A 22,257-nucleotide genomic window follows, 5' to 3' on the forward strand; every position below is an offset into this window, starting at 1 on the left:
ATGAATTTCGTTTTGGTCTTAAGTTTGAGGAGAGCATCAAGTGTTTGAGGCATGGATCTGACATTTAGGAGAAGGAACTGGTCTATAGACTAAGACTCAGAGGTTAGCACTTGTGGTCCAGCCCAGGAATAGATGAGATTGCTCTCAAGTGGTCAAGGGTGTGGGTATGTAGAGGCAGAGAAGTGGTTGCTTTTTCCCTGCCTGGGTGGTAAGCATCTCCCACCAGTAATGAGGACTTCATAGGGCTCAGCCCTTATATAGGAGGTTTTGTAGTTTTAGGAGCACACCCCCCACCCCCTCATCACTGCTAATAGTGACAAATGCTCAGAGAACAAAACTCCGAGGAATGTGAACATTTACGGGAGTAGAGCACTGTTTCAAGAGCAGAGAGGATGCCACCGGACTGGTTTGGAGGAAAACCCAAAGAGCATGGCACGAAAACAGAAAGTGTTTCAGATCAGAGGTGGTAGCCAAGGTCACCAAGTGTCAGTTGGGAGGGGAGAGGATAAGTGAAGCCAGCTTGTTGTGTGTTCATGAGAAAGTGAGGTGAAGGGGCAGAGTAAGTTTGGGGCCAAATCTTCCTAAAATTTGGCTATTACAGGGAAGTGAAAAATAGCTGCAGAGGGAATCTGAGGTCCAGAGAAGACATTCTTTAACATGTATGAGAACCTTGAGCGAGCATAAATGGAGGTGGGAAGGAGCATCACTGGACAGTGTTGAAGATGCAGGAGGGCTTGCTGGACTGGGGACCTTCCTGGAGAACTCGGAGCCCACTGTGATCCTGGGGCATCGTTTCGATGGTAAGAATAGTACCTCCCGGAGGAGAGCAGAGGTGTGTGGGCAGGAAACTGATGGGCATGAAGGCTGGAAGGTAAGGAGCACTTTTCTGTGTGTTCTCTGAAGATCCTGCTGAGGGACAGGAGTGAGGTGGGGAGTCGGAAGCTTAAAGAGCGCAGGAAAGATTTGAGGAAACTGCTGTGGCAGGCAGATAGAGCTAACAGAGGAAACGGGAATCACGGGGGGAAGTAGAAAGTAGTTAAGATGAGCTTTCTGCCTCCTGGGATTTGAGAGAAACTGATCAGACCTTTCCAATTCTCTGTCTAGTTTTACATTCCAATGACTTGGACTCAGCTTTTCCTGCCTTGTGTCTGGTGATCCCACTCCTTCCCCTTATGCCTCTGCCATTCCCATTCACTAGACCAGTAACTTGTAAATTATTCCAGACCTCTCATATTTTATTTAACCAGTACTCACGCAGCATTCATGGTTAGGTAGGTGGCAGCGTTCTAAGTGCTCTGTTGAAGCAGCAGGGTTAGGTGGGGGCACTCAGAATCCCTTGGAGCTGGGCTGCCCCAGGTTTGCAGAGGTGGCTGGGGCCCAGGTGGCCTGGCTGGGGCAGAAGAGTGAGACTCACCTCTCCCCAGTTCAGTCTCAGCAACACTTGTCCATGCTCTCTTAACTTTGGGGTGTCGGTGCAAGATTTTTGCTGGAAAAACTGCAAAATGTTCTTGAACACCACTGTACCAGGTGGTAAGATCCTTGCAGTCAAGGCTGTGTTTTGTTTTATTTTATAACCCCAGCATCTGGCATTTTGCCTTGTCAGTGCATGGAGAGTGAATGTGCTGGCTTTGCCTTTGAGGCTGTGCTCTGGAACACCCTGTCTTTATCCTCCTCTGTCTTTATCCATATGTTACAGTTAATGTATGTCTACTTACAGTTGATGCAGAACGTGTCTATTTCACCACAAAATTGTGTATTCTTAGGTGGCCACCATGCCTTGATAATCTTAATTTCTTCATATCTCTTTTGCAGAGTAGGTATTAAAGTAATGTTAAATTTGGATTCCTTGTAGAAAACTTGAAAAGTATTCCTAAGAGTAACTCAAATGGTTTAAGAATGGGGAAGGAGGGCCTGGGTGGCTCAGTTTGTTGAGTGACCAACTCTTGATTTCGTCTCAGGTCATGATCCTAGGGTTGTGGGATCAAGCCCCATACCAGGCTCTGTGCTGAGTGAGGAGCCTGCTTAAGATTCTTTCTCTCCATCTGCCTCTCTTCCCCCTGCACACTTGCACACACTCTCTCTCCAATTAAAAAAATAAAAAATGAAAAAATAATGGGGAAAAAATCAGAGAAAATATCATCCAAATAACGGAGTTAATTTAGCCTGATCAAGTATTTTTTTTAAACTTTTTTTTAAGTTTATTTATTCTTGAGAGATAGAGACAGAGCATGAGCAAGGGAGGGGGAGAGAGAGGGGGAGACACAGAATTGGAAGCAGGCTCCAGGCTCTGAGCTGTCAGCACAGAGCCTGACACGGGGCTCGAACCTACGAACAGCGAGATCATGACCCAAGCCGAAGCCGGACGCTTAACCGACTGAGCTACCCAGGCGCCCCCTGATCAAGTATTCTAAACAGTGAGTCAATGAAGGTTTTAGGGTGTGTTAAAGAGTGATGGTCAACTGTTTCTCAACTCTGAGAAGGAAAACAAACAATAGCAAATGAGGTCAGATGGAGTATGAGTGGCTTAGGTGAACAGACCGGATAACTCTCTGCCTTGTAAGGAACCCTGGGAGTTCCTCCTGGAGAGTTTTAGAACAAGTGGAATAGACTTACTTGTGTCCAGTAATCCCTACTTGATGGCAGAGGTGTAGCGAATGTGCTCTCAAGATTTCTGCCAAATGGTTCCTGTAAACTCAACGTACTCAGGGTAGATGAACCTAAACAGATGTACAGGTACCTGCACATTAATGAACAGACATAAGCACAAATGTACACATTGCATCGACTTCAGTGCCTCTTGTTTTGTTTTTTTCCTGGTGGATATATAAGATTAAACATAATGGGAGTAGAATTTTCATCTTTTAGTAGAAGTCTTTGTGGGAGCAGATTTAAGTTCTTACATATTGAATAGGAGAAATTTGAGTTGGAAAGAAGGACATTGCAGCCTGCAGCATTTATTAAATGTTTCTTTCTAAAAAAAAACATTAACTTTTTTTTTTTTTTTTTTTTTACATTGGCTAGCAGAGTGCTGAAAGTTGACTATCCCTAAAAATAAGGGACACAGAGACACAGGTCAAATGAAGCCTATAGGAATGAACCATCAGAGAAAATACAAGAAAAAGAAAATTCCTACTTCACTTCAGCCAAGATTGCTAAATATGTACCATGCTAGGAACCAGAAATGCAAAACAAATAAGACCTCTTCCTTTCCCCTGGAATGCCATGTCTATAGAAGAGTCAGACATGGAAGCTTCCCACTTATAAAAGCTATGTGGGATCTATAAAGCTAAAATAGTGGTGTAGCCAAAGTTCTAGGAGAGAACTAGTGGGAGGCTTTACTTCTGCTTAAATATGGGAAGAATATCAGAGAAGGATATAGAGGAAGGGACAGACATATGAGCAGGACCCAGAAGGATGGAGAGGAGCATTCCAAGGGGAGGTCCTTCAAGAACCAAGGCTTGCAAGTATGTGGCATATTACATGGAAAAGCTCAGGATCTTAGGGAGCCTGGAGATTACAGAGAAGGGATGTCAGAAGGGGCTGTGGGCTGAGAGTGAGGCCCTTGGTGATGGGACTTGAATCTGGCCCAGGGCACTGGATTCTCATAAATGGAACAAGGTTTTGTGAAGAGAGGTGCGCTATTGAGAGACAAGTGGGAAGGAGATGGGAGGGCTAATGAATTGATCATCTGTGCGTCTTCCTGTTCAGGTTTTCCCAAGGCTCTAGTATGCATGAGAAAGATCTGTAAAATTTAGCAACTGGTTGAAATAAATGGATTTACAGGAAATTTTGGCATCAGTCCACTTTGATTCTAGAACAGATCGACAAGGATATTCTATTTACCAAAAACTGGAATAAATAATACTAAATAAAAACTAACATAAATACTTTATATAAATAATAAATTCTAAGTGCCAGATGTTCTAAACTCTTGAAAAATAGTAACTTGCTTAATTCTTACAAAAATTCTTTGAGGTAGTATTATTATCTCCGTCGTTTAGATGAGGAAACTGTAATAGAGAGGTTGAGCTATTTCCTCCAAGGTTTCATCTAAAAAGTAGCAGAGCCACGGGGCTCCTGGGTGGCTCAGTCAGTTGAGCATTCGACTTCAATTCAGGTCATGATCTCAGGGTTCGTGGGTTGGAGCCTCATGTCGGGCTCTGTGCTGACATCTCAGAGCCTGGAGCCTGCTTTGGATTCTGTGTCTCCCTGTCTCACAGTCCCCTACACCCTCTGTCCCTTTCTCTCTCTCTCTCTCTCTCTCTCTCTCTCTCTCTCTCTCTCTCTCTCTCTCAAAAATAAGCATAAAATTTTTTTTTTAAATAAATAAAAAGTAGGAAAGCCAGGATTTGGAACCGAGCATCCTGTCTCTGGACTCTGTGCCCTTAACCCGTACACAGTGCAATTCTGTGTTTAAATGAACTGGAAGAAAACTCTTGCAGAATAAGTTCATGACCCCTTTGAAGAGGAGTTTGGGTTTGGATTGTAGAAAAAGAGCAGCATGGAACCCAAGAATTGCCATCTGGGGACCTGCTTGTTAGAACATCATTTGTGTGAAGGCAGGGACTTTCTACTCTGAATCATATCCCCAGTGCCCAGAACAGTGCTTGGTATGTAGTTAGTGCTCAGCAAATAGTCTTTGTGTAGATTAATAAATAAATTTTGCTGCCAGCCCTCAAGGGAATATACCGTGGAGACTTCACAGTTTTTTTTCTCCCTTTGACTCACCGTTCGCGATCCCTTTCTGAATTAATGAGTTCCGTGAATTTATTGCTTGCTTGTTCTTATTGAACTTACCTTGCTCAGCTTTCAAAGGATGCCAGCTCAGTCTACTGTTTTGGGGATTTAAAAAAAATCAGCAACTTATTTTCAAAATCAAAATATTAGGTTTTAAGATTTTAGCAATCTATGTAAATGTGATTTCTTTTGTTGATGCATTTGGCTTTTCATATGCCTGTGTTGAAGATGTAAACCTTGGAAATATTATTAAAGAGAATTAGGGGGCACCTGGGTGGCTCAGTCAGTTGAGCATCCGACTTCGGCTCAGGTCATGATCTCATGGTTTGTGAATTCAAGCCCCATTTAGGGCTCTGTGCTGACAGCTCGGAGCCTGGAGCCTGCTTCAGATTCTATGTCTCCTTCTCTCTCTGCCCCTTCCCCACTCATGGTCTGTCTCTCTCTGTCTCTCAAAAATGGATAAACATTAAGAAAATAAAAAAAAAAAAAAAGAGAATTAGAAGTGCTGAATCACTCACTGTTTTGCATACCTGAAACTAGTATGACACTGTGCATTAACTAACTGGATTTAAAATAAAAACTTAAGGGGCGCCTGGGTGGCTCAGTCGGTTAAGCGCCCGACTTCGGCTCAGGTCATGATCTCACGGTCCGTGGGTTCGAGCCCCGCGTCAGGCTCTGTGCTGACAGCTCAGAGCCTGGAGCCTGTTTCAGATTCTGTGTCTCCCTCTTTCTCTGACCCTCCCTGTTCATGCTCTCTCTCTGTCTCAAAAATAAATAAATGTTAAAAAAAAATTTAGGAAAAAAATAAAATAAAATAAAATAAAAACTTAAGGGGCGCCTGGGTGGCTCAGTCGGTTGAGTGTCCGACTTCGGCGTCGGGCTCTGTGCTGACAGCTCGGAGCCTGGAGCCTGCTTCAGATTCTGTGTCTCCCTGTCTCTCTGCCCCTCCCCCGCTCATGCTCTGTCTGTCTCTGTCAAAAATAAATAAACATTTAAATAAAATAAAAACTTAAAAAAATAAACAAAAAATAAAACACTAATATCTAAAAAACAAAAGAGAATTGGAAATGACTTCTAACTATAGTAGTTGAGATTATATATTTATGGAATCCTTAACAGACCAGGCATGTTTCCCTTTGTTTTGTTTTTTTGCCAGTATTCTTAATATTTGATACTGGTCTACCTGTATCTGCCACAGAAGTTCCCTCAGTGAATGAGTGGTTAGGAAATCTCTTCCAGGAGCCCAGTGGTGATACAACTCTGGAGATGTCTCTGCTAATGTAAAGCCTCAGCATCAACCATGTAGAAGTCATATATCTGATTTCATTAGCAAATTACTAGGTGATAATAAGTTCCTAAGGAGGAGGAGACTAATGTTTTCTATTTTAGTTCATTCTAAATTAAATCATTTGAAAATGGGAAAATGGGAAATATTGTCTCTTTTCATCTATAAATATTCAGACTTAGTTCTGTAAGCCAGTGTATTGTTTCTCTTGCTGACCTGATTCAGCTTATTAACATTTTACTTAAATACATACCTCATAATATTTTATTTTCTTTTAAGAATAAGATTTGACTCTACTACATTACAAATTTGAAAAAAATCCCGCTCTTCCTAGAGATGAAATGGTCATATGAAAATCGTTACTTTTGTTGAAATAGTTATACATGGAAATAATTATATACGTTAGAGGAAAAAATGTCAAGAATGTTAGCATCGTATTTTAGTTTAACTTTTAGAACTGTCTTTTATTGGGGCGCACGGGTGGCTCAGTTGGTTGAGCATCAGCCCTTGATTATAGCTCAGGTCATGATCTCACGGTTTGTGGGATTGAGCCCAGGGTGGGGCTTTGTGCTGTCAGCGAAGCCTGTTTGGCTCTTCTCTCTTTGCCCCTCCCCCGCTCATTGTCTTTCTGTCAATATAAATAAACTTCAAAAAAACCCACAACTTTCTTTTATTGAAATGTATCTTTTTATTATGAAATTAGTGTGTGCTTATGGTATAAAAACAATACAGAGGTGTATAACCTTACTCTCCAGAGATCACCGTTCTTACAGTTTAGCGCGTATTTTTCCACATTTGTTTTTATTTTTTAAATTAAATTTTTTCTAATGTTTATTAATTTTTGACAGAGAGAGTGTGGGGGGATGGGGTGGTACTGGGGTCGGGGAGAGAGAATCCCAAGCAGGCTCTGCACTGTTAGTACAGAGCCAGACACAGGGCTCACTCTCTTGAACGGTGAGATCGTGATCTGAGCCAAAGTCAAGAGTCGGATGCTTAACCAGCTGAGCTACCCAGGCGCCCCTCTGCACTTGTTCTTAAAAATTGCCTTTATTTTTTAGAATGGTTTTAGGTTCACGGCAAAATTGAGAGCAAGGTACAGGGATTTCCTGTACACCTCCTTCCTACCCCTCCCACAGCCTCCCCCGTTATCAACATCATCGACCAGAGTGGTGCATTTGTTAAAACTGTGAACCCAAATGACACATCATTGTCCCCCAAAGCCCATAGTTTATATTACAGTTCACTCTTGGTGTTATGCTGTTCTGTGGTTTTGGACAATTGAGTAATGACATGTGTCCTCCGTTACAGTATCATCCAGAGTAGTCTCACTGTTCTAAGAATCTTCTGTGCTCCGCCTCCTCATCCCTCCCTCTCCCCAACCCCTGGCAGCCACTAGTGTTTTTACGGTCTCTTGGTTTTGCCTTTTCTAGATGTCATATGGTTGGAATCATAGCATGTAGTCTTGTCAGATTGGCTTTTTTCACTTAGTTATATGCATTTAAGTTTCCTCCATGTTTTTTCATGGCTTGATAGCTTATTTCTTTTTATCACTGAATAATACAACTGTCTTCTTATGTGTAGATGAAGGTAGTTCTTAAGACTGTTTAATGGAATATTCCCAGGTTTCTGTTATAGTTGATTCATATCCCAAAGACTTCTTGTATTCAACCATTTATGCCAAATTATTACCTAGTTTTTAGATAACAGCAGCAAAATAGTTTCTATGTCTATTAAGCCACTGATCTAATGGCTAACATTTATATATCCTTTACCAAGTGCACAGTATTTATATTCATTATTTTATTTAATTCTCACAAAAGAGCTTTATAAGGTTAGTACTTTATCTGTGAAATGGGGGTAAAGAAATATATTTAGGAGAGATTAGGTCATTTTCAAGAGGTCATTCAGTCATTACGTGATAGAATCCGGGCTTGAACCCAGCTCTTTGTGGCTCCAAAACCTGTTTCTCCCTTTTAATGTAAAATGTGTACCTTGTGAAAATGCATACTGCCTGGCTGCTTCCCTTCCTCACCCACCTGAGCTCAGGCAGCCCCCTTGCTCTCCGTCTCGCTCTCGTCACAGTGTTTGTCTGACATGTTTGTCTTTTATCTCTTTCTTCCACTAAAATGTAAAGTCCATGGGATAGAAAGTGTCTCCTTCACCTTTGCAGGTCTGCTGCCTAGAGCTGTACTTGGTACACGGTAGGAGCTCACATATTCGTCTTAAGGAGTCTGTGCCATAGATCAGCCCATAAGATTTGCTTTTAATCACTTTTGTAGGACAGACTATTCTTCTCCTTTTTAGTTAGTGATTTAGGCGAAGGGGTTCAGAGAGGGGTCCCTTGAGAAGATGCTGAGGAACCAGCTGAGGAGGAGACAGGCTGCCATGGAAATAGAGATTGGAGGTAGTTTGAACGAAGGAGGTGCTGCTTGTCGGAGCCTCCTGAGGGTAACTCTTCCCCAGTTCTTGGTCCAGTCTCTAACCACTGCCAGGGTCAGCTCTTCCCCTGTCCTTCTCAGTTGTGTCCTGAATTAAAGGTGGGTGCCTTCCTTGTTGTTCAGGGTTCACGGTGGGTAGGATGCTGTCCTGCCTTTCCAGCCCCGTCTCCTGGTTTCCCTGTGTGTATCCTCTCCTGCGGCTTCTGTGTCCCCAGTTCCATGCATGTGCCCGTGCCTTCTTTGCCCCTTCTGCCTCTGTTGAGATCTCTGTCTTTCAAGGCCTTTCTTTAATGCTCCTTCTTCCAGGAAACCTAACCCCCTCTTAACTGGGTGTTTCTCTCATGGAATTTTATAATTTTCTTGTGTACATTTAATCTTTGCTTTTTATTATATTCTTCAACGTGTTCTCGCCCTCCTTCCCCAGTCCTCTTTGAAGGCACGGATTATAGTGTCAACACTCCTTATGTTCTCTGTGGTGCATTGAATGTGTGAGCCGACTGAGAATGGTTTTTGAAGTAGAGAAGAACAAAGGTAGACAAAAGACAGAATTAATGGCATTAGTTTTGGCACAGGGAAGGCTTGTTCTTCATCAAGGATTGTTTTGGTGGTCAGGAACCTTTTTGAAGAGAAGCTGAGTGTGGGGTGGGGTGGGTAAAGAATGAAGTGTATAGTGAGTGCGTCTGATCTGGAGGAGAAGCCAGGAAGCCAGCTGGAGAAATGACTAGATAGGAGCGGCACTCGTTTTTCGGAGTTCTGAGGTGAGTCCCAGGACTTGTCCTCAGGGTGTTCCGCAGTACAGTGAGGGAAACAGACATGTTAGATCAAAATTAGTGCATTATGAAAATGTAGCCATAGAGAAGGGAAGGCGCTAGAAACCAGTGGTTGATTCTGGAAAAGCGTTTGGGGTAACAGCCAGTGACCTTAGCAAGATCGAGGTCCTGAGAAGGTGGGCAGAAAGGTTGGCATCATGCTGTAGGAAGCAGCCTTAGGGTTAAGACAGTGGTTCTGTCCCTCTTAAATGAGCATTGCAGAAGGCGTCACAAAGATATTTCAGGATGACGGTCATAAAAGGTTAGCTTTTAGTGTATGAGCTTAGATTTATGGAGGGGGGAAGTAGGTCGTGGTTGAAAGAAACAATAGTGAATTTAGTGTTTGAAACTTCCATAGCAGCCTGTTCAGTGTTTCGCAGGTTTGCGGGGCTCGGGATCGAAAGTATTCAACTATTCAGTACGGGAGCCAGCAGTAGTGCAGATGAGGAGTGGGGGGAGATCAAGTCACAAATTGCTCACTCTTGGGTGTCCTGGGTTCTTTTAGACTGAGATGCCTCCTTTGGGTTTTAAGATTTTATTTTTAAGTAATCTCTGTACTCAACATGGGACTCAAACTGACAACCCCAAAATGAAGAGTCCCGTGTCCCCCTCGACTGAGCCACCCAGGCGCCCCTTGTTTTCTTTTTTTAATTGATGTGAAGTTCACACAAAAGTAGCCATTTTAATACAATACATTATTAACCATAGTAACCATGCCGTATTAAGTCTCTAGAATTTATTCATCACACCACTGTTAAGTTTGTACCCTTTGACCAAAATTAACCATTTTATTTTATTTTATTTTATTTATTTTTTTTTTCAACATTTTTTATTTATTTTTGGGACAGAGAGAGACAGAGCATGAACGGGGGAGGGGCAGAGAGAGAGGGAGACACAGAATCGGAAACAGGCTCCAGGCTCCGAGCCATCGGCCCAGAGCCTGACGCGGGGCTCGAACTCACGGACCGCGAGATCGTGACCTGGCTGAAGTCGGACGCTTAACCGACTGCGCCACCCAGGCGCCCCCAAAATTAACCATTTTAAAGTGAACAGGAGGGTTCAGTGGCATTTAGTACATTCATGACGTGCATCTGCAGCCTGTGTTTAGTTCCAAAAGATTTCCATCACACCCCAAAGAGACTCCATACCCCGTAAATAGTTAATCTCCTCCCCACGTCCCCCAGCCCGTGGCAGCTACCAATCTGCTTTCTGTCGATTGACCTATCGTGATGATTTCGTGTAAATGGAATCAAACAGTATGTGGCCCCTTTTGCCTGGCTTCTGTCACTGAGCATGTTTTCGAGGTTCATCCACATTGTAGCATTTGTCAGTACTTTGTTTGAACACCTGTTTTCAGTTGTTAATAATAAGCTAATAATAAAGTATCGGTATCGGTTCAGTTAGAACAAGTATAGGACACTAACTGAGGTGTTTCCCCTGCTACTAACATTTCAGGTTAGTGGGATACATTTGCTACAGTCGATGAACCAATAGTGATACCACATTGTTGACTAAAATGCACGGTTCATATTTGAGCTCACTCTTTGTTGTACGTTCTGTAGACTTTGACAAAGACATAGCGTCCTGTATCATCCAGAATAATTTCACTGTCTTAAAAGTTCCCTCTGCCCCACCTGTCCATCCCTTCTCCCCTCCCCTTGCATCCCTGGCAGCCACTAGTATTTTTACTGTCTCTGTAGTTTCGTCTTTTTCAGAATATTATTTAGTTAGAATCATATAGTTATGTAGCCTTTTCAGACTCTGATCTTTTCACACAGCAGTGTGCATTTACGTTTACTCTGTGTCTTCTTGTGGCTTGATAGCTTGTATTTTTTATCACTGAATAATATTTCATTGTATGGATGTACCCCAGTTTATATCCATTTTACCTGTTGAAGGACATTTCTATTGTTTACAGTTTTTGGCAATTGTAAACAAAGCTGTCAACGTTAATGTGCAATTGTTTATGTTTACAGAAGTTTCAACTCATTTGGGTAAACGTCTAGGAGCACAGCTGCTGGATTGTTTAGTAAGAATATTTTAGCTTTGTAAGAAATTGCCAAATGATCTTCCACAATGGATGTATATTAACTTCTTTTTTTTAAACTATAGTACAAATTTCCATTTTAACCATTTTTAAGTGTATATTTCACTAGCATCGATTACTCAGTGTTGTGAAACCACCACCACTGTCTCCGAAACCTTTTTATCACCCCCAAACAGAAACTAGGAAACTATTAAGCAATAACTACCTCTTCCCGCCTTACCCCGCCCCCAGGCTGTAGTACCCCTAATCTATTTTCTCTATCTGATTTTGCCTGTTCTAGGTATCTCTTGTAAGTAAAATCATACAATATTTGTCCTTTTGCATCTGACATATTTCACTAATGTTTTCAGGGTTCATTCATGTCGTAGCAAATACCAGAACTTCCTTTCCTTTTTGTGATTGAATAATACTTCACTGTGTATATCACCTTTGATTCATCCATTCATCTGATGGACACTTGTGTTGTGTTTGCCTCTTGGCTGCTTTGAATAGTGCTGCAGTCAACATGGGCATCTAGGTATCTGTCTACGTCTCTGTTTCCAGTTCTTTGGGGTATACACGTGGAGTGAAATTGCTGGGTCCTATAGTACCTCTGTATAAATTTTTGTGGAAGTGCTACGTTGGCTTCCAAAGCCTCTGCACCATTTTACATTCACCACAGCAATGTGTGAGGGTTCTGATTTCTCCACATCCTGGCAACGCTTGTAATTTCCTGTTTCTTGATTATAGCCATCCAAATGCGTGTGAGGTGGGATCTCACTGTGGTTTCGATTTGCATTTCCCTAATAATGTTGAGCATCTTTTCATGTGCTTATTAGCCATTTCAGTATCATTTTTTGAGAAATATCCATTGAAGTCCTTTGTTTATTTTTTAATTGCACTGTCTCTTTAGTGTTGAGTTGTAAGAGTTCTTTATATATTCTAGATACTAGACCCTTATCAGATATCAGATAGTGCTTTTCATTGTCTGGGAATTTGGAGTTCTTTTCTGCTAGTATCAATTGAACAAGTTAGTTTAGACACATTAGCTTAGATATGAATAAGCCTATGTGCAGGTTTGAACAATAGTGGAATCCCAGAAATAGAAGCAATTTTGAACAATTTTGAAATTTGATGCCTATATTTTTATTTAGTCATTGTATTTTTTTCCCTGGTATCTTTGAAGCCTGGACAGCTCACAAGACTCATGAGATCTGGAAAAACCCAACATACGTAAAATATCGTAAACCACTTTATTCCTAAGACCGAGACATTTAGAGTTATGTGTTGAATCATGTCATGTTAATTGACAGTCATACTCTAAATCACACAGAATCACAGGAGCCCTCCCAGTAATTGACAGCTTGTCCAGAAACTTCATTAGAACTTTGCTTCAGAAAGGGTTTATTTCATTTCATCAACACAGTGGTATATGTACCACCTGCTTCTTTGCAGGTCGACTTGGGCACAGGGTTTTATACTTCCCTCTTTCAGCCAGTTCCACTCCTACCTGATTCCCTATACGGGAATGTACTGTGTTACGGAAGTTGTGGCCCTGTATTTTACCTTCTTGGCGGAGAGGGTTCATTTAGCAGTTTGAGCTTAATAGAAAACAGAGATCCTTGGGCTTTTTACACAATTGATTTCCATATAACTTAAGCATTCCATGAAATATATACTTGTTTCCTGATTATCTGCTAAGTGACCATAGGTATTCCCTACTCCCCAGTGACTGGTCTTTGCTCAGCTGGCTCCTGGTGGAACTCTTCCTTTGCCTAACCTTTCAAGAGTCAGCTCCTCCATGTTGTCTTGGAAAAAGCGCTTGTTAGAGTGGTTTATGGCACCGTGAATAGAGCGAAGTAAGAGCTGTCTGTTCAGACTTCCCATTTTTTAAAATCATTTATTAGGTAGGGTTGGGGGGTGCGGAATATGAGGAAAAGATTCTTTGAGTTTCTCATGCCAAGGATTTTCAGTTCAGATAGTGAGGTGTGATTAATTAGCACTGTAAAAGAAATGGAAATAGCTTCTAGGCCTGGACTTTGGATCCTCCTTGTTGTTATTACTCCAGTGCCTTTTAGTTTTATTGTTTTTTAATTTAATCCATTTTCCTTTTAAATACTTTTCTAGCATTTTCTTCTTGCCTTTTCCCTTTTTTCCCCTTCTTTTTGGTAGCACATGAGGTGAAGTGTTTTAGATTATTATGATTTAACATCTCTCTTCTAAGTGCTTGACTTTTGTGCCGTGCCTTTGTATTCCCTGTGTGTAGCCCCTAGTAAGACCATAGTAGGTACTTGTTGGATTAGCCGTGGCACTATGCTTAGAGAACAGGTCGTGTCATTCGTAGAAGACATTCTAGGTTTCTTGAGTCTGTGTCTTTGTGTCTCTTCCCTGTTCTGGAGAATGCCCAGCTGTTCTCGTCCATATGACTTTGTACCCATTCTTTTCTCGTTCTGAGACTCCAGGGACACCGATGTGTTAGACTTTCTTTTTTGTCCTTTTTGTCACTTATCCTTTCTCCTGCATTTTTTGTCCTTTTCAGTTTTGCATTCTGGGTAATTGTGACCTGTGGTCCATTTTAACCCATTCCCTCTTTGACTAATTGTGTTTAATTGAAACTAAGAACTCAGTGGATGAGTTTGTTGTATTTTTCAGTTTTGGTTCTTTTCAAATCGGCTAAGTTGCTTTTTATGGATTCCTGTTCCCTGCTAAATTTTTCAAGCTTGGCTTTTATTTTCTAAAACAGAGTAAATATAGTTGTTTCATAATCTTCTCCTCACTTCCATTATCTGAAGTCCCTTTGGGTCTGTGACTGTTTTTGATGGTTCTTACTCATGGTGTTTTGTCTATTCGTATGTTTGTGTGCTGGACGTGGTATTTGAGACATTATTTATAGAAATGATTAGAGGCCTTAGATGTCTTTTTCCAAGGAGGATTTTTATTTGCTTTTTCCAGGTGCCCGAGGGTACTAGCAAACCAGGATCACTTTAATCCAAGTTGAGAGTTTGAGATTTTCTGGACTAACCAGGTAATTTGAAGCTGAGTCCATGGGAAGGCTGACTTCCACTTCACTCCTACTCATAGGATGCTGCCCTTTAGGGCCCCAATCCACTGATTTGGTGGCGGGCAGCTGTGGATCTCCCTACAAGGGTCCTGGAAGGGCCAGACATGGCATTGAGCCTCTTGGCCACCTCTGGTAGATCAGCAAGTGCCCCAGGTCTCACTTCTTTGGGTATCTGTTCTTTCCAGGGTAGTAACATGGTAATTCCTCACTATCCTGTTAATTTGTTACCTATCTTAAAAAAGAGGTATGTATATATCATCCAGTTTTTGTGTCAGGTTATTTAGGCCATCATTATTGGATGCAGAAAATGAGACCTTATTTTCATGGGCTCATGTTACCCTCATATTCACCTGGAAACAAGTGACCATAAGGTGAGAGATGCTACCCTGTGGCCTTTTTTACAACTCTGTGGTGCTGAGTGAGGAGGAGATGGCAGAATGGTTGGGTAAACCAAGCAGTATTTGCTGGAGGGTTCTTCAAGAAGCCGCATCTAGAGCAAGCAAACTACCTGACTTTTAAATCCCAGTTTTGCCGCATGTTGGCAGTATGACCTTAATCCAGTCACTTCTGTGTCTCTGTTTTCTCGTCTAAAAATGGAAATATTAATTGTACTTACCTGTGGTTGTGCTGCTTAAATTAGTTAATGGCTCAAACTTAGGATATTGCCTGACTGCTAGTAATCACTAGATAAATTTTACCTAGTATTAAACCATCTGGGAAATTTGATAGTATCTGATTTTTCGGAAAACGTTCGTGCCCTTTTGGCTTTTATTGTCAAAATTTGGGATTGCAAGCAGCAATGCCTTCTCATCAGCCACCTGTTCTCTGCGGGCTTATTTTGGAGTGACTGAAGTTAGTGTTTGCTGATTTCATGCCAGTGGTTAGGGGAGGAAGAGTTACACTCTCTCCTGCCCTTCAGAGACCAACTACCCCCCCCAGTGCATCTCCAACAGTCAGGCCACTGTCCCTCTGTGGGGAGGGGTGGACATTGGTCCTATGGCTATGGCTCTCTCGTATGTAGTGAGAATGTGCTCTGTTGGCATTTTGATTGTGAATTAGGAGGGCTGGTGAGGATTTAACCCTGCTGTGATTTTTATGAATGGACTGTAGATCCCAGGGTGTGGGAGCTTTTCTTAATTAGAGAATGACATAGGAATTAGCTGTCCACAGAGTGGTTTTCTATCAGTCGTAGCAGTGGCTTTTTTAGGGTTTTGTCGTATTTCATTTGTTTGATTGACTGATAGTGCCTCTTCCAGCTTTTTTCCTTGTTGCTTATCTTTTGCCTGATTTTTCACTGGTTCAGACATTTACCTGGGAAAGTCAGAGAGGATGGTAATACTAATAACGATCATTTTAATTTATGTGGTACTTAGCAGCTTACACATTTATCGTCGAACATTTCTGTGAGGCAGCAGGTTAAGTAACTTGCCCAAGTCACAGAATAAGTGACAAAACCAGTAAGTATTTAAATATAGGTTTCCTGGTTCTAAATATAGTATTTTTCCAGTGCATCACCCAGGAGAATTATTGAAAACAAGTTTAATAGGGGAAGCAATTGTACCTTGCTAAAATAAAGTTGTATTTTTGCTCATTTTGCCTGCTGAAACAAAATTCTATTTTCAGATGATTTTTTGAAACATGTTTTTCTTGGTGTCTTTCTTCAAGACATGTAGTTTGACTGTAGGTAAGAAAGTGCTCGATGCTCTCATGGTCCCGTAAGTGGAGAGATGAGGTGGCTGCATGGCTGTGTACTGATTGAGCCCCCTCTCTTGCTCTTCTCTCCAGTACCATACACACATGGAAGGAGGCCCCACTGGAGGAGGGTTTTATTGCTACTGCTTCCCGGATTTCTTGGGAAAGAGCAAACAGTTGCCAGTAGTTTCTTTTGTCTCTAGTGTATTTGGCATCCTCCGTGTTACAGTTACGGCTCCTCCCTCATCTCCCCTCTTTATGAAATGAAATGAAAACCTGAAATACCGTCTACAGCTAAAGCCACTCACAAAGATCTTAGGCTACTGAAGTGATCTTTTTATTTCTTTAAAGTCATCCAGCCCCAGGGGTGCCTGGGTGGCTCAGTCGGTAAAGCGTCGGACTTGGGCTCAGGTCATGATCTCGCGGTTTGTGAGTTCGAGCCTCGTGTCGGGCTCTGTGCTGACAGTTCAGAGTCTGGAGCCTGCTTTGGATTATGTGACCCTCTCTCACTCTGTCCCTCCCCTGCTCATGCTCACTCCGTGCGCGCGCGCTCTCTCTCTCTCTCAAGAATAAATAAAACATTAAAAAAAAATTTTTTTTTTAAGTTGTCCAGCCCCAGGTTAATTTGCTAATTTCTTGAAGCACTTCTTGGAGATTTAGAGGTGACTCTTTTAATTCAGAGTTGAAGTTTCAAAGTTTGTAACATGTTTGAAACAATCTGTTGAGCTATTTATAGGTGTAGAATTTTGTGGGGGGTTTTTTGTTTGTTTTTCTGTTTTTAAGTGGGAAGTTCAGTAATCCTTAGAAGGACACTTAGTTTATAGATGCATTTAACAAGAACTAACACTATTCCTTGGGATTCTGGAGTTGTGGCAAATTTGAGGCAACGGTGCAAATTGTGGAGTGCGTCAGCTCAGCTCCTCTTGTGCTCTTCCACAGGAATTCATCATCCAGACAATATTCCTCCCATGCCTGCATCCCTAGCCATACGGAGAGGACCCCATAAACTGTAAAAAGGTCCATTGGCTTTTATCTGGAGTGGACTCTACCCATAGAACTCAATCCGGCCTCTTGCTTCATTTGACAGGTTGACCTATGGGGTTGGTACCTCCAATAAAATCAAGTCTTAATGCTTTGGTTGAGTGCATTTCTCATTGCTCTGCTCAAGAAGGCCAGGGACGCATTAAAATCTGTTTGTCCCATCCTGTATTTCCTTTCTTAGGTTGTCGGGGCAGTGCTTTTGTCTTATGTGTTATTTGTTTGGATTCAACTTCTATTCCTAAACCCAGGATGTGGTCAGTTGGTGTTAAAAGGTCATTTTGCATTTTAAACATGTCTGATTCACTAGCTCATGTGTCTCCATGTGTATGTGAGTTATCTTTTCATATTTTGCATATCTTTGTGTTGAACTTAAAAAAGTGCTTTCTTTCAAAGTCAGAGCCTTTGGAAAGAGGCCCCAAATTTTGAAAACCCTTTGCAACATTTTAAAAAACCGTTTAATTTATGTTATTTAATAGTAAGTTAAGTTGTTTTTATTTATCAGAAATGGTAGCTATTATGTTCAGTCACCCGAAAAGCTGTAGATCAACCCGCCTCTCCTTAGGCTTCAGTGAGAGGTGAGGCTCAAAGCTGGGAGGGAGGGAGGGATTATAGAAACCTGTTCTCAGGATTAACTTCCCTCACAGATGAAAACTTTTGGTCTCCATCTGTTATCTTTGCTTCTGTCAGAAGGAGAATTTATATTGTCAACTTAATACACCCAGCATTTGAATGCTTGCTATGTGCGTGCCAGTAGGACAGCCAAAGTCCCAAGCTGTGGGGGAAACAGAGGGTAAGTGGCTCTCAGATAATGCTGACCCCACATGGTATGTGCCTAGGGAGGAGTGAGGGGGAAAGCTGAACTTGGACTAGACTTTAAAGGGGAGCGGTATGTCAGCAAAACTAATATTACTCAGGCAGAAGAACCAGCTAGAACAAAGGAAAGGCTGTAGAGGGTACACACGGGGGGCACTGGGGAATACACAGAACATGTGTAAGAATAGGAGAGGTAAAGGGCACATTCGTTATTAGACCTGGGCTTAAATCCCAGCATTTCTTCACTAAGTAGCTGTGTAACCTTGTGAGAGTTCAGCTCTCTGAGCCCCCATTTCCCCATCTGCAGAATGGCTGGTAACTACATTCAAAGGCTCGTTGAGATTAAACGAGACTAATATATTGCCTGGCACATAATGTAAGCACTCAATAAAAATAGCTGCAGATTAAATTCCTTTGCTTTTTAAATGGTATTTCTTACTCTACCTACCTTTTAAAGTTTGTTTGTTTGTTTGTTTGTTTGTTTGTTTGTTTGTTTGTTTGTTTTGAGAGGGGGAAATAGAATTCCAAGCAGGCTCCGCACTGTCAGCACAGAGCCTGATGGTGGGCTCATTCCCACAAACTGTGAGATCATGACCTGAGCCGAAATCAAGAGTTGCACACTTAACTGACTGAGCCACCCAGATGCCCCAAATGGCATTTCTTATTTTTAAGTTCACATGTTCATTAAAACAGCTCCTAGAAGATGACTACCCCCCCACAACCCCACCCTAAGGACAGCTATTGTCAACAGTTTGGTGAATGTCTCCTTTTTACTTTCATTTCTGTTCATCTTTGTTTTTTTGTACACACATACCTCGGAGTTATTGTGTGTTTGGTTCCGGACCATCTCAAATAAAGTGTCATGATAAACTGAGTCAGACGAATTTTTTGGTTTCTCAGTGCATATAAAGGTTCCATTCACACTGTACTGTATAGTCTCTTAAGTGTACAATAACATTATGTCTGAAAGGGACACTGTACACACCTTAATTTAAAAAAATACTGCTAAAAAATACCATCATCTGAGCTCTCGGTCAGTTGTAATCTTTTTGCTGGTGGAGAGTCTTGCCTCCATATTGATGGCTGCTGACTGACCAGGGTGCTGGTTGCTGAGGGCTGGGGTGGCTGTGGTGATTTCTTTGAATGAGGCAGTAATGAAGTTTGCCACATTGATGGACACTTCTTCCACAAATGATTTCTCTTGTAGCACATGATGCTGTTTGACAGCATTTTACTCACAGTGGAACTTTTTCAGAATTGGAGTCCATCCTCTCAGACTCTGCCCCTGCTTTATCAACTGTGTGTCCTGTTCCAAATACTTTGCTGTCATTTCAGCAGTCTTCATAGCATCTTTGCCAGTAGATTCCATCTCAAGAAACCACTTTCTTTGCTCATCTTGGAGAAGCAGCTCCTCATCCATTAGAGTTTTATTATGAGACTGCAGCCATTCAGTCCTGTCTCCAGGCCCCACTTCTAATTCTGCTTCTCTTGCTGTTTCCACCCCATCTGCAGTTCCTTCTCCATGGAAGTCTTCGACCACTCTGAGTCATCCATGATCGTGGGTTGGAATCACCTTCTTCCAAACTCCTGTTCGTGTTCATATTTTGACCTCTTCCCATGAAACATGAGTGTTCTTAATGGCATCTAGAATAGTGAATTATTTCCAGAAGGTTTTCCATTTACTTTGCCCAGATCCATCAAAGGAATCACTATCTATGGCAGCTAGCCTTATGATACAGATTTGTTAAATAATGAGATTTGAAAGTCACAGTTATTCCTTGATCCCATGGGCTGCAGAATGGCTGCTGTGTTAGTAGGCATGAAAACAACATTAATCTCATTGTATACCTCCATCAGAGTTCTTGGATGACCAGAAGTATTGTCAATGAGCAGTAATATTTTGAATGGAATCCTTTCTTGTCTTTTTTCTTTTTCTCTTCTTTTTCTTTTCTTTTTCTCTTCTTTTTCTTTTCTTTTTCTCTTCTTTTTCTTTTCTTTTCTTTTCTTTTCTTTTCTTTTCTTTTCTTTTCTTTTCTTTTCTTTTCTTTTCTTTTCTTAAAGTAGCCTCCATGCCCAACGTGGGGCTTGAACTCAGAACCCTGAGATCAGGAGTCACACTCTCTACTGACAGAGCCAGCCAGGCGCCCCAGAATCCTTTTTTTCTGAGTAGTTCTCAACAGTGAGCTTAAAATATTCAGCAGACCATGTGAACAGATGTGCCGTCATCCAGGCTTTGTTGTTTCATTTATAGAGTACAGGCAGAGCAGATTTAGCATAGTTCTTGAGGGTTCTAGGATTTTCAGAATGGTAAATGAGCATTGGCTTCAACTGAAAGTCACCAGCTGCATTATCCCCTAACAAGAGAGTTGGCCTGTCCTTTGAAACTTTGAAGCCAGGCACTGACTTCTCCTCTCTAGCTATGAAAGTCCTAGATAGCATCTTCTTCCAACATAAGGCTGTTTCGTCTATATTGAAAACCTATTGTTTAGTGTAGCCACCTTCATTATCTTAGCTGAGTCTTTTGGATAACTTACTGCAGCTTCTACGTCAGCAGTTGCTGCCTCACCTTGCACTTTGATGTTTTGAAGCCAGCTTCTTTCCTTAAACCCCACGAACCCACCTCTGCTAGCTTCAGACTCTTCTGTGGCTTCTCTCAGCCTGCATAGAAATTGAGAGAGTTAGAGTTTTGCTCTAGGTTAGGCTTTGTCTTAAGGGAATGCTGTGGCTGGTTTGATCTTCTGCCCAGACCACTAAAACTTTCCCCGTATCAGGAGTAAGGCTGTTTTACTTATCATTCCTGTGTTCCCTGTAGTAGCACTTTTCATTTCCTTCAAGAACGTTTCCTTTGCATTCATAACTTGGCTGTTTGGCCAAGCAAGCTTTCAGCTTGTCTTGCCTTTTGACATGCCTTCTTCATTGAGCTTAATCATTTCTAGCTTTTGCTTTAACGTGAGAGGCGAGCGACTCTTCCTCTCACTTGACCACTTACAGTCCATTGTGGGGTGATTAACTGGCCTAATTGCAGTATTGTTGTGTTCCGGGGAATAGGGAGACCTGAGGAGAGGAAGAGAGAAAGAGAAGGAATGGTTGGTGGAGTAGTCAGAACACATATATGCCATCATATGTGGGTGTGGTTTGTGGTACACTGAAACATTTACAATAGTGACATCAAAGATCACTATAACAAATATAATCAAGATGGAAATTTTTTTTTTTTTAACGTTTATTTATTTTTGAGACAGAGACAGAGCATGAACGGGGGAGGGTCACAGAGAGAGGGAGACACAGAATCTGAAACAGGCTCCAGGCTTTGAGCTGTCAGCACAGAGCCCGACGCGGGGCTCGAACCCACGGACCGCGAGATCGTGACCTGAGCAGAAGTCGGACGCTCAACCGACCAAGCCACCTAGGCGCCCCGGAAATTTTTGAAATATTGAGAGAATTGCTGAAATGTGACAGACATGAAGTGTCAATGTTGAAAAAGTGGCACTGGTAAACTAGCTTGACACAGTTGCCACCAACTTTCAGTTTGGTAAAAAAAATAAAATAAAATTCAGTATCTGTGAAGTGTAATGAAATGAGGTATACCTATATTTGTTTTGATTGCCATTGTTTCAGCTTTAGGGTGTTTGGTGTTTGGGAGGTAGGGAAAGGGAAGGGTGTGGCGTGCCTGGAAGACATGACTGGGCTTTACATGTATTTACTTGTAATTAGAAGCCAGTGCAGGTTTTAGAGGTCAAAGTGACTTGATCAGACCTGCTTCAGGAACAGGGCTGAAATGTAAGTTGAGTTGAAGTCTTGTAGTGGGGAAGCAAGTGTTTGCTTAGCTGTTAGAGTGCCTTGTAGATGTCAGACATGTTTGTTACAAGCCTTCAACATGCATGTCCTAGTTGGAGAAATGAGGGAGGGAAGTAAGGACAAGGCAGGGACCAGGCACCAGGGAGTGTTAGGTGGACAAGAAATGCTGTAGCTCTTCAGGAAAGGCCAGATCATCACTGATCTGAGCATTTCTCTCTCTTTTTTTTTTTTTTTTTTTTTTTACATTTTATTTATTTTTGAGAGAGAGACAGAACACAAGCGGGGGAGGGACAGAGAGAGAGGGAGACACAGAATTCGAAGCAGGCTCCAGGCTCCGAGCCATCAGCACAGAGCCCGATGTGGGGCTTGAACTCACAAACCGCGAGATCATGACCTGAGCTGAAGTCGGATGCCCAACCAACCGAGCCACCCAGGCGCCCCTTGAAGGCCTCCTTGAAGAGGTCAGCTGCAAGCCAGGCCTTGAAAAATTGATTCAGATTTGGGAAACATTTTTGGGAGGGGCAAAGCACAAGTCAGGAGAGTATAGGTATTGGTTG

General features: G+C 42.0%; 1 protein-coding gene across 4 annotated transcripts in view; it reads left to right on the forward strand.

Moving 5' to 3' along the window:
• TCF20 (transcription factor 20) overlaps nucleotides 1-22,257 on the forward strand; it is a 111,850-nt gene that overhangs the window by 17,299 nt on the left and 72,294 nt on the right. The window lies entirely within an intron of this gene.

This window comes from Neofelis nebulosa, chromosome 8 (genome assembly GCF_028018385.1).
Source record: "Neofelis nebulosa isolate mNeoNeb1 chromosome 8, mNeoNeb1.pri, whole genome shotgun sequence".
In the NCBI taxonomy this organism is placed as follows: Eukaryota; Metazoa; Chordata; class Mammalia; order Carnivora; family Felidae; genus Neofelis; species Neofelis nebulosa.